General features: G+C 37.6%; 1 protein-coding gene across 1 annotated transcript in view; it reads right to left on the minus strand.

The window, feature by feature from the left end:
• Positions 1-12,543, minus strand: part of LOC150083240 (leucine-rich repeat-containing protein 49-like) — a 494,942-nt gene that overhangs the window by 31,185 nt on the left and 451,214 nt on the right. The gene's annotated exons all lie outside the window — the stretch shown is intronic.

Raw genomic sequence — 12,543 nt, forward strand, 5'->3', positions numbered from 1 at the left:
CTCAGGTGATTTTTCTGAGCTAGAGGAAGAATCCCATCAGCATTGAGCATGCTCAAACCATTCAAGGCTTTGTACACCTCTATCAGATCACCCCGCTGGTGCCTAGTTTCCAGACACTGTAATTTGCAAAACTTAAGCCTTTCTTCGTAAGAGAACCCCTTTGTCCCATTCACCAATCTAGTTGCCCTTCTCTGTACTCGTTCCAGCAGCTCTACATCCTTCCTGAAATGAGGCCTCCAGGCCTGTATACAGTACTCTAGGTGTGGCCTGACCATTGCCTTATACAAGGGAATAATCACCTCCTTATCCCTGCTAGAAAAATTCCTATATATCATTGACAATACACCATGAGCTACTCTTGCAGCTCGTCTGCACTGCTCAGAGAACTTCATATCTGCCTGCACCACTACCCCCAGGTCCCTTTCATTCTCTACCACTGTCAGTGTAGTACCACAGAGTTGATACGTTGCTCTGGGGTTGCTGTTTCCCATATGTAGTACTTTACATTTGTCAATGTTAAACTTCATTTGCCACCTCGAAGCCCATCTGCTCAACCTTTCCAAATCCTGTTGCAGCAGCATAGTGTCAGTAGTGTCCTTGACAACCCTGCCAACCTTCGTATCGTCTGCAAACTTGGACATTAAGCCTGATATACCATCATCAATATCATTTATAAATACAGAAAACAATAAAGGCCCCAATACTGAACCCTGAGGGACTCCACTAATAACATTAGTCCACGATGAGCAGTGTCCATTGATTACCACTCTCTGTCTTCTCCCCCTCAACCACCCCTTTATCCATAGCAGCAACTTGCCTCCAATGCCACACTGCTTCAATTTGTGCAGCAGTCTTCCATGTGCAACAGTATCAAAAGCCTTTCTAAGATCCAAGTATATAATATCAAAGTTATTCCCTGCATCCAGTTCTTTTGTGACTGCATCATAGTATCCAATCAAATTGGTCAGGCAAGACTTCCCCTTAACAAAACCATGCTGTGTCCTAGCTATAACTGAAGTCTTGTCTAGATGATCCTGCAGTGCTTCTTTCACCAGTGCCTCCATTAATTTTCCGGGAACAGAAGTTAAACTCACAGGTCTATAATTACTTGTGTCAGCCTTTGATCCCCCTTTGTGAATTGGGGTCACATTTGCACATCTCCAGTCAATGGGTACCTCCCCTGAGTCCAAGGAAGCTCTCATAATTATGGCTAAGGGTTTGCTTACCTCCTTTAATATAACTGGATAGATCCCATCCACCCCAGGTGCCTTTCTTGTGTTTATCTTCAACAATTTCTCCTCCACTTTGCTCTCAGTTATTACAAGATTCTCTAGCTTACTGCTAGAGTTTATGACCACAATGTCATCTGCAAATCGTAAATGGTTTAGGTACTATCCGTTCACATTGACTCCTTTCTGCGACCAGTCTAATCTTCTGAAAGCTTCCTCAAGGGCAGCAGTAAACAGCTTCGGAGATATTGTGTCTCCTTGTCGAACTCCTTTCTCGATTTTAAATTTGCTACTGTCTTTGTCTAGTCTAATAAAGGAGGTAGCACTCTCATATATTTTCTTCAAAATCATAATATATGGAGTATCTATGCCTTGTCTTTCCAGTGCCCGAAACATTGCCTTATGCTGTATGGAGTCAAATGCCTTTTCATAATCCACAAATGCCAGGCATAATGGTGTTTTATATTCATTTGCTTTCTCCATTAGCTGTGATATTACGTGAAGGTGATCCATAGTTGAGAATCCTGTCCTAAAGCCAGCTTGCTCTTTCGGTTGATTCTCATCAAGTATTCTTTCTAATCTGTTAGTAATGACCCTTGTGAACAACTTGTAGATATGGGATAACAAGCTAATTGGTCTATAATTTCCAATTTCTGATTTATCTCCTTTCTTATGCAGCAAAACTATGATTGCATTATTCCACTGCTTAGGCATCACACCTTTTCTAATGCACTTTGTGAAGAGCCTTGCCAGTTTTTGTGTTATGTCTCTTCCTCCCGATTTTAACAACTCTACAGTAACTTCATCTTCCCCCGGGGCTTTCCGATTCTTCATTTTCTTCAATGCATGTTCTACCTCATCAGGAAGAATATCGGGTATGTCGTATGTGTTGCTACTTTGCAATACATGTTCCCCACTGCTGGTATCATTCCCTCGCTCCTTGTATAATTCTCTATAGTAGTCTTCTGCTATTTGAATTATGCCTTCTCTGCTGTTTATAAGTACACCATTGCTATTCTTCAGTTTCAGTATCATTTGTCTTTCTGTATTACTGCTCATGGCTGCTGATTTAAATCCTTTGTTTTCCCTTAATGCTTGTTCTACTTTTCTTGTGTTAAATCTTCTTATGTCCTCTCTGATGGCTTTGCATAACTCAGTATACTCAATTTTCTCCCTGTCAGTGTTTTTCTTGCTCTTCATTTGTCGTCTTTGGTTCATCATGACAAGTGTTTCTTGACTAATTTTTTCTTCTTTGGATTTCTGTTTCCCTATAGGTTTCTTGGGCTTTATCACTTTCAGAAAGTTGTAATATTCCTCATCGATATCTTGGTCCTCAGCAGTCTGCAGAAGCTCAAACTTGTTCTTAAGTTCCAGTACATACTGCTTTTTCTCCTCCTCTGTTATTTCAAAGACCTTTGTATTATTTACTCGAGTCAGTTTTTTCCTTTCCTTTCCTACATCTATAGCAAGTGTACACCTTACCATTCTGTGATCACTTCCAACATTTACCTTATTCAGGACGGTAACATCATTCACAATATATCTTCTGTTAGTGAGGATGAAGTCGATTTCATTAGTTGTTAATCCATTTGGACTCTTCCATGTCCACTTTCTGTTCACCCTTTTCTTGAAAAAAGTGTTCATTACTGACAGTCCTTGAGATTCTGCAAATTCCACAAGTCTTTCACCTCTTTTATTTCTTTCACCAATTCCAAAATTTCCTATAGTTCCTCTTTCTGCGCTGTTTTGCCTTTTTCCAACCTTAGCATTGAAGTCCCCCATAATAATAGTGTAGTGGGTTTTCTGCTCATCTAGAAGACTCTCAATTTCAGTGTACATTTCTTCAACCTCTTCATCATCATGGCTCGATGTTGGTGCATAAATCATTATAATCTTTAGCTTGTACCTCTTAGAAATCTTGAGTATTAGTCTTGACACCCTTGGTGATGTACTTTTGAATTCCAAAATGTTGTTTTTTAAATCTTTATGGACCAGAAACCCAACTCCACCTTCACTCCTTTCACTGTTTCCATTGGTGTACAGCAGATTTCCACTTGATAGACTTATAAGTGATTCATTTCTTCTTCTTGTTTCAGCCAAACCGATGATATTCCAATTCACATTTTCTAATTCCTTTTCCAGCTCTAATATCCTGTCTTCACCTCTGCAATCACATAGCATTGCAGGGTCTGAAATGCCTTCGTCATGCGGTAGAGGACGTTGAATGGGAAGTCGCATGAACAGTGATCCCGCTGGAAGTCAGCATTTGCGAACCAGTTCCCGAGGCAGTAGGATGGACGAGTATTCAAACGTTGAACTGGCCGACATGCACCTCGCGTATGGAGCTGCGGACTGTAATGGGCATGCCGCTCTGCGCTTGTACCAAGAACGATTCCTGCACAGGCGTGCTCCTCTTCATACGATTTTTGCACGTGTGCACAGAAGGTTACGTGAGACTGGTTGTTTCATGAGAGGTACCATGAATTGAGAGCAAATGAAGAGGACGCCAGACAATGAGAATGTCCTACGTCTTGCAGAAGGCAATCCGAGTATGCCTGCAAAAGGCAATACGAGTATTCGAGCGATAGGCCAACGATTGGTATTTCCCAATCCACTGTATGGAGGACACTGTCAACAAACCAAATGAGTTCATACCATCTGCAACACGTCCAATCATTGGAGCCTGCAGATTATCCACTCCAGACGACTTTTGCTACTTGGTTTCTTCAACAGAGTGCGGCAGACAGCGCATTTGCTGCGTCCGTATTGTTCACGGATGAGGCAAGTTTCACAAGAGAGGGAACCTTCAATCAACATAACACCAATTTGTGGGCTTTGGAGAATCCCCATGGTACGCGAACACGTTTAACTCAACGCCATTTCTCTGTCAATGTTTGGGCCGGCATTGTTGGAGACCACCTCATTGGACCGTACCTTCTGCCCCCTCGTCTGGACGGTAGGGCATACTTGATCTTTCTACAGCAAGTCCTGCCCGAACTTATTGAAGAAGCACATGTTCCTCAGTCGTTGCGCCGCTCCATGTGGTTCCAGCATGATGGGGCTCCCCCACATTACACCAATGACGTCCGCCAACACCTAAATGTTACATTTGGACAGCATTGGATAGGTCGTTGTGATCCGGTTTATTGGCCTGCTAGATCGCCAGACCTATCATGCCTGGACTTCTTCTGCTGGGGTCAAATGAAGACATTGGTGTATGAGACCCCCCGTTGATTCAGTTGAAGACCTCATCGCTCGCATCTCTGTAGCTGCCAGTTCGAGACAAGCCAGGAATCTTCCAGAACGTTAGGGATTCTATGCAGTGGCGCTGTGAAGCCTGTGTGACTGCTTCTGGTCAAACTTTCGAACACCTTCTGTAGCATGGCTTTTTGCCAATGTAAAACTTGTCATTAAAATGATTTCTGTTACACTAATGAGTTGCTGTTTCTGTCTTTTTCTTTGCTTCTTTGTTTACGCGACCTCCCGCATGACGAAGGCATTCCGGACCCTGCAATGCTATGTGATTCCAATTCGTCTTTGTGCCCCCTACACCTCCTGCAAGTTTGTCACACTGGTGGTGAATCACCCTGTATATATATTGTAAACTTAATTTTTATAATATTATTAATTTAATTCTTTCCTTCTGTAAAGCTAATTCACTGGCTAAGGGAGGCAAAGAATGGGAACAAGAAGTTTTTCATGTATGTGAATACAAAGAAGAAAAGAACAAATTATACTGGACCCTTGCGTAATGAGTATAGGAAAGTCTTAGATAACCTGGCTTCTGTTGCTGATGAATTGAATGGGCACTTCACAATATTCTTTAAAGATGAAAGACCCTTTGTAGTAAGGACAGGCTGAGCAATATGAAATGAGTGATACTATCCTGAAAGAGGCCTCTGAGGTCGGGAAAACTCATATCTAGGAAATTATACTCATACACCGACCATTGAACAAAATTTACTGTAACTAAAATTTTTATAAATAGTATAAAAATATAAAACAAATTATTTACAATAAACTAATGACTGTACATTACGGAATACTAAAAACTGTAATAAAAGATCGTTTACAATAAAATAAGCTAAAATATAAAATTAAAAGCGCTAAAAACCTGGAGCTTTTAATTTTATATTTTAGCTTATTTTATTGTAAACGATCTTTTATTACAGTTTTTAGTATTCCGTAATGTACAGTCATTAGTTTATTGTAAATAATTTGTTTTATATTTTTATACTATTTGTAAAAATTTTAGTTACAGTAAATTTTGTTCAATGGTCGGTGTATGAGTTAATTTCCTAGATTATGAGTGATACTGAAATTACAGAAGACTGTTTATTGGAAAAACTCTGGGCCTAAAAGCAAGTAAGGCTCCTTGAGCTGACAGCATATACCCAGTAATTTTGAAGGAAGTGGCATACACTGAACCATTAAGGTTAAATAGTTGGGGTATCATTGGGCTTCCCACGACTTTATTTTTAGGGTCTCTGAAAATGTGTGCCATAAGGCCCCAGACTACTTAAATACAAAATTGTATCACTGTGTTCCAGTCTTTTCTTTGGAGTCACTCTGGTCCCTTCAGTGATAAGGTTTGGACTTATTTAATTTAAAACTCAAGGCATAGTTGTAACAGCTGTTTAAAGACAACATTCTCTAATCAGATGACAGATGGTTTCTATCAGCAAATTTATGGCTTATGGTGAATAATGCATTGATTCTATATGGACAGCCTAGTGGTCTGCAGAAGGAAAAAAGTTCCAATTAAACACTTCTATTATCTGTATACAATAAAATTCTGTTATAACCAACTTTGGGGGTGCATTAAATATTTGGTTGTGACACATTACACATTTTAATAAAAATGAAAACATGTTGTCAATTAACAAGCTAATCATGATCTACATATTTAAAGATATGATGAAAGTTGTGATCAAAATACTTCCGTTAAAAGGCACTGCTGGTTTGGATACTATACCTCTCCCCATTACCAAAATTTCAAGTGTTTATTTATATAAACACTTCTTGACCTTCTTGCTTTATTATAATCACCATTGTATAAGGCAACTGTAAGGCCACACTTGGACCATTTGTTCAATTATGGAAACCACACCTAAGAAAAAACAACAAGCTTCTTCAAAGGATCCAAAGACGGGCAGCTTGCCCATGAGATGAATAAAAGAGTGTCCATATGAAGAAAAACTTTGAATATGTAGACTATGGAACTTGGAAACTGGTTACCTTAGAGACTTGAGTGAGGTGTAAAAGGGCTCTGAGAGGTGAAAGTAAAATGAATAAGGATGAAATTTTCACTGTTATAAATGATTCCTGACTTTTAGACTGGAATGCAGAAAGTTTACTTTTAGATAGTTGAGAATAAGTTACCTCCATGACTAAGACTCACAGTTTGGTGAAATTTAGTGATCAGCCAGACAGAAACCTATGTGAGGAGGGAATCAAATAGGCAGTTTATTTTATTAATTTATTACTATTATTATTTTTAATGAATGAATGAATTTTTTTTTCTTTTGACTGGTGCAGGAAAAGCCTAGGACTTCCTTCACCGTATGACATTATTTTTCAGTCAAGCTATTACTAATAAATTTTACCCCTCTAAATGGGCACTCTTCAAACAATAAAGACATTAAAGCTGATCTCAATCTTATCCTTTTCCTAAAACTTCTTGAATGTATCCATCTTATGATTATTAAACAACTATTCTCATTAAAAAATTACCAAATTCACTATGGAATTAAATGCAGGTCCACCATAACTTGCTTACAACCAATTTATTTATTCAAAATGCTCTTAATTAAAAAAAAAAAACCATAATATATACTGATAAAATTTCTGCATTTGATTTTGTCTCAACCTTTGCATAAATTTTTACATTATCACTGAAACCCTTACAAATTTTTTTGCTAACCTCTTGAAAGTGAGAGTGCTAGTCTACAAAATTTTGAGAACATGTCCTACCATGCCACATGTTCTACCGATATCCCTCAATAAGGCATGCTTCTAGCAGCATTTTCACTGCTCTCCTCCAACCTTTCTTATTATAACATGAACACTAATTTCTTATGCAGGTAATGTTAAAATATTTCCCACCTCTCATTCAATTTAATCTACTGTCATCACAGAAGACCTCATCTACAACACTAATTTTCATACCATCATTCATTCGATTTATCCCTTAACCCATCAAAATCTAGTCAATCTTCAAATCTGTCTGAAAAACAATGTTCTGATCACAGCCTCTGTCATTCTAAAATTATCCTCCTTGTCCATGAACATAAGGATATTGGGGAATCTACTTCAACATCAATTTATCCATCAGATTACCTACCTTTTGAAACACTTATAAGCTATTTGATGTGTTAAACAAAATCTACAACATATGCACTCTATTTGTATTATTATCATATATTTTTCAAAAATGGTTATACAACTTTGTGCTTCACCAGTTTGGGAAGGATTATAACTCAAACGTGGGAGAAAAAAAAAAAAAATCTATCGAGTACTGGTTCCTCAGATGAACTTTCCTACACTACACAAGTTTTAGGGCAGATTAACTTGTGCAACCAAATTATATGCCAAAATGTGACTGTAAACTTACAATGTAATAACGTGCAATTAATAAGATAATAAGCATCACTAAATATAATATACATCGTACAGATTCAGCACATTTAAACAATGGGTCTTACCATATAAGTAATTTTACATCTCATTTCCTTTCTTAACTCAAAAGTGATGGAAAGTCACCTCACAGGTGCCCCTTGACAATTTTTCCCACATTAACTGTTAATTAATGATTAAAAATTTGAAATCTTTTCTACCTTCCTAAATACAGACGGTTGCACTTTTACTGGAATAGTTTCCAAAGTGATTTTCTTATGGTTTTCATATAGAAGTGGGTACAAGACCCTATCAGTTTCTCTGCCACAATTTTTTCAACTATATAGATTTTGCCTGATCAATGGTGATGCTGTATTTGTTTCAAGTTACTTCTTTTTCTTTTTCCACTAGATTAATAAACACCTACCATTTTACCCTAGTAAGACGGATGGTATGTGTTTTTGAAAGATTTATTATTTTCGTAGCATAAAGGTAACAAAAAACAAAAAAACCTGTTATTAAAACTGGTCGCTACTCAGTAGCACACATAGCTTCAAATTTAAATTGGAAAATGGAATAGACTAAGGGACCAATATTTCTGTTTTATGTTTAATATGTTTTTTTCTAAACTAAAGCTGAATTTTTCAATTTTTTAGTAAAATTCATAATATTTTTTAATAATAATATTAACAAATTATATTTTCAAATAAAAGAAATAAACACACACTGCATGTTTTAAAAAAGCCTAAAGTGTTTTTAAAAAATTAAAGAGAAAATTGGCACATACAAGATGTCCCACCACCATCTTTGCTACAAATGGAGCTGCCACCATTGCTAGGGTATGGTACAGATTACAACTCCAGCTTCCCTGCAGTGCTCACAAGGGACCTGACAGGATCCTCTCAAAAATAATTGTTGATTCAACACTAATAGCTGAACCTTTCAGTACCTTACTAAACAAAGTTTTATTTGAACAGTTTGAATGTGAACAATTACTGCTTACGTGGAATTATATGGTGAAGTAGTGGTCAGGTATGATACAGCTATTTACATTCTTGCCTTCAATTTCAACATCAGTTTGCAGCAGTTCCCAATCGGTGGTTCCAGGGGGTTCGCAATAAAAATTCTGTAATGGCATCTGCTTAGATTTACATAGGTATATTTTTGTAACTACAAAATACAGGTAGCCCTCATTTTGCGCTGGTCTGATTTGCACCGATTCGCAATTTGCACCGATCACTAACCACAATGCCATTTTTATTTATTTTTTTGCAAATTTTTTATAAATTGAAAGTTTCAAATTATCAGACAAAATTTATCGGCATCATACTGTGCTGTCCACTGTTCACGTGATTTAGGACAATCTGAGGCAATCAGCAATTAGCACATCCATATCAGAGACAAGAAAGATTCCCGCCCTCAAAGTAACCACTCGTGGATGCGGGTAGTAACGGTCCATGTGGTGAACCATTCAGATGGTCATAGTTTACGCTATTTACACGTTGGAAATTCATTACGCTAGCATTTTTTATTAATTGTGCTATTAATAAATTAAATAAAAATAATAGTTATATCTGTGTGTAGTTTTTGCCAATTGTGTTATAAAGTTTTTAATTTAATAGAATAAAGAAACGCCATGTCTGGTAAAAGAAGTTCACTGAATCCTAGTGCAATATTCGGAGGATGGAATCTGGTGAAAGCCAGATTCTATCCTCCGAATATTGTGGAGCTATGGATATGCCTCCACAGACTATTACTACAATTATGAAGAATGCTAATAAAATAAAACAATCGATGCAAAGTGGTAGGTAAAATTTTTAATAAAAATTTTGGTGCCCGGAACCTAACCCTGTGATTTCCAATTAACTCCACTATATAAAGGGTTCCATTTGCGCCTGTCCTCCCAGGAACCAAATCCTGACATAAATCAAGGGCTGCCTGTAGTTTAATGTTAATTTATGGAGTTCGGTTCAAAATTTATATTTAGTTGTGGTTTGGGTTACATGGAGAGCATGCGCAACAGGTGTCCATGTAAGTTAATGGGAGTATGTACAATAACAGCGTGTGGACAGCAGCATCGCTTCTTGTGTTAATCCCCCAGGGGAAGTACAGATGTCACTCAACTGGGTACGCATTGCTCGCACCTCTGGCCTTTAGGCAATTATTGGAATTGCTGTTGCTGTGGAAAACAAGAATTCGTGGTGCTGTAAAGAAAACTTGGAATACAGAAGTTTTAATCATGGATACTGAAATTTTAATTTCAAACATTTATGAATTTATGTAAAATGTGCAATATGGAACAAAAGTGTCAAACTGCATTCAAACAGAAATACCAGGAGAAATGCTGCCAAGAAAAAATATTACATAATATCATCTGTTTTATTTATTAATTTTTTTTATTGTCTCAAAGTAACAACAGTTCTTTTTTTTCTTATATATTTATCTGTAAAGCGCTAATAAATAAGTAGACATAGTCAGTTAGTCCATGTTTTATTAATCGAATTTGAAACATAACATTTCTCGATTCGTTCTGATTTATTTAAAATTTGCCCATCACAACCCTCCAATTCATTACATAAATTATGATATTCAAAATTTTGTTTACTGTAATGTACGGAGATTGGGTATATCCATCAGTTCCTTATTGTTTTCAAATTTTGTATAAAAAAAAAGGTGCAATATCAGTATGATTATGCAAATAACGTAAGTTATTTGCATAATAGGAAATTTTTGCCATAGCACCATTACTGAGCTCTACTGTACTGAATAAAAGCAAAGCAGTCTTTTCAAATTTATACAGTAGATGTTTGCCTGTACTACAGTAGCAATGCCAACAACACTGTGCAGGAAAAAGCACTATTAATGAAGCTGTACTATCAGAACAGCAACAATGCATCTGCAACTATCAGAGAATTCCGGCGTTAGAAGCGCATAAGGCGTGGACCTATGACTGTTTGTGCTGTCTGCAAAATGATAGCGAAATTTGAAGTCTTGATGTACAACCAGGTAGAGGTCGAAAACGAGTGGACTCCTCTCATGCTGAAGATGTGGCTATGGTTGTCATGGATTTATCAAGTCAATCTCCATGTGGTAGCACAAGTGTGCCAGCTGTTTCTCTTGAAGTGGACATGCCGTATTCCACTGTAAGGCTAGTAATGCATCAGGTGTTGCGGTACTATCCTTACAAGATGCACATGCTACAGCAGCTGGTGATGCAGATATTCATTTCACATACGCACTTCCAGTTTCTGGCATGAATGACAGTGGATATCACTTGGCCATGGAACATCCTTTGGAGTGATGAAGCCCACTTCTACTTAAATGGACAAGTGAATATGCACAACTGTTGCATTTGGTCAACAGAAAAACCTCAAGTTATCCAAGAGATCCCGTTGCATTCTCCAAAAGTGACAGTGTGGTGTGGATTTATGGCCACATTCATGATTGGGTCATATTTTTTTGAACCGGTAACACCAACTGGACCCCGCACCTGTTCTGTCACTGGACAGTGATATTATGAAATGTTGGCAAATTTTGCAATACCAGAACTGCAACAATGTGGATGCCTTCAGGATACCATATTCATGCAAGATGGTGTGCCACCCCACACCCACCGCTGTGTCCAAAGATTTCTAAGGCAACACTTTACAGACGAACAGGCCATCAGCCATTGTTTCCAGACATCTTGACCACCCCGATCACCAGACATCATCCCATGCGACTTTTTGGTTGTGGGGTTTTTTGAAGAACCAGGTGTATCGGGAAAGATGTCAAACTCTGGCAGATCTGAAGGATTAGACATCATGTGCTGGCTATTCCAGTTGACATGTTATGGTTCTGCTGTAGAAAATGCTGTTCTTCAAATGGAAACTGTTGTTGACCAAAATGAAGGACACATTGAAAAATTGTAGTGCTGTTCAAGTGATTTGTATTTGCCACAACGCCATATAGTAACAAATTTTGCAACTAATTTTTTTCCCAATAAATGGCAAACGCATTCCTGATTGTACCTGTTGTCCAAATTTCTCTTCAGTACAAGCCTTAGAACTTGCTCCAGAGCCCTCTACATAGGGACTCTTTAATTTTAACAACCCTGTACATAAAAGAAATGGAATGTAGCAGAAACAGTGTCTATGAGACAAAGTGGAGGAACTTCGTAAGGGATGAGTCAATCTGAAAATGTCCCCTTTTGAAAGAAATGGGGAGTAAAGAAGCTTGAGAGATTTTATGGGGCACTACTTCAGATGTTTGAACAATATTCCATGGTAGAACAGATTTGAGCATAGTGAGCAGTTGTTTAAAAGAAAAATACTACCGCACGTAAAAAACAAAAATACAGTTTTTAATGCAAGAGAAGGAATATCAGTGATGTCCTCATGTCAAGGGAAATTAGAAGTCAGATAATCTCTAACGGTGATATGTGATCTTGTCTAGAAAAAAAATTGTTGTTATGCTTCAAAGAGAAGCATAGCAGCAATAGACTGTTTTTTTTGCAAGAATTAAACAGGACTGAGCTTTGGGAAGATTTCATCACCCCTCCACTGGAGAATTAACTAGATATCAGCAATTCAGGAATTGGTGGTGGTTATTCGAGATGTTGAGGCTGCTTGTGTAAGACATTTATAAAACTGGAAGGTGTATATCATCATCAGCAAAACTATGAATAGGATTCTAAGTCAGTAAAAGTAGGTCATTAATA

Source organism: Mastigoproctus giganteus, chromosome 7, assembly GCF_048544385.1.
Source record: "Mastigoproctus giganteus isolate SK-2022 chromosome 7, ASM4854438v1, whole genome shotgun sequence".
Lineage (NCBI taxonomy): Eukaryota > Metazoa > Arthropoda > Arachnida > Uropygi > Thelyphonidae > Mastigoproctus > Mastigoproctus giganteus.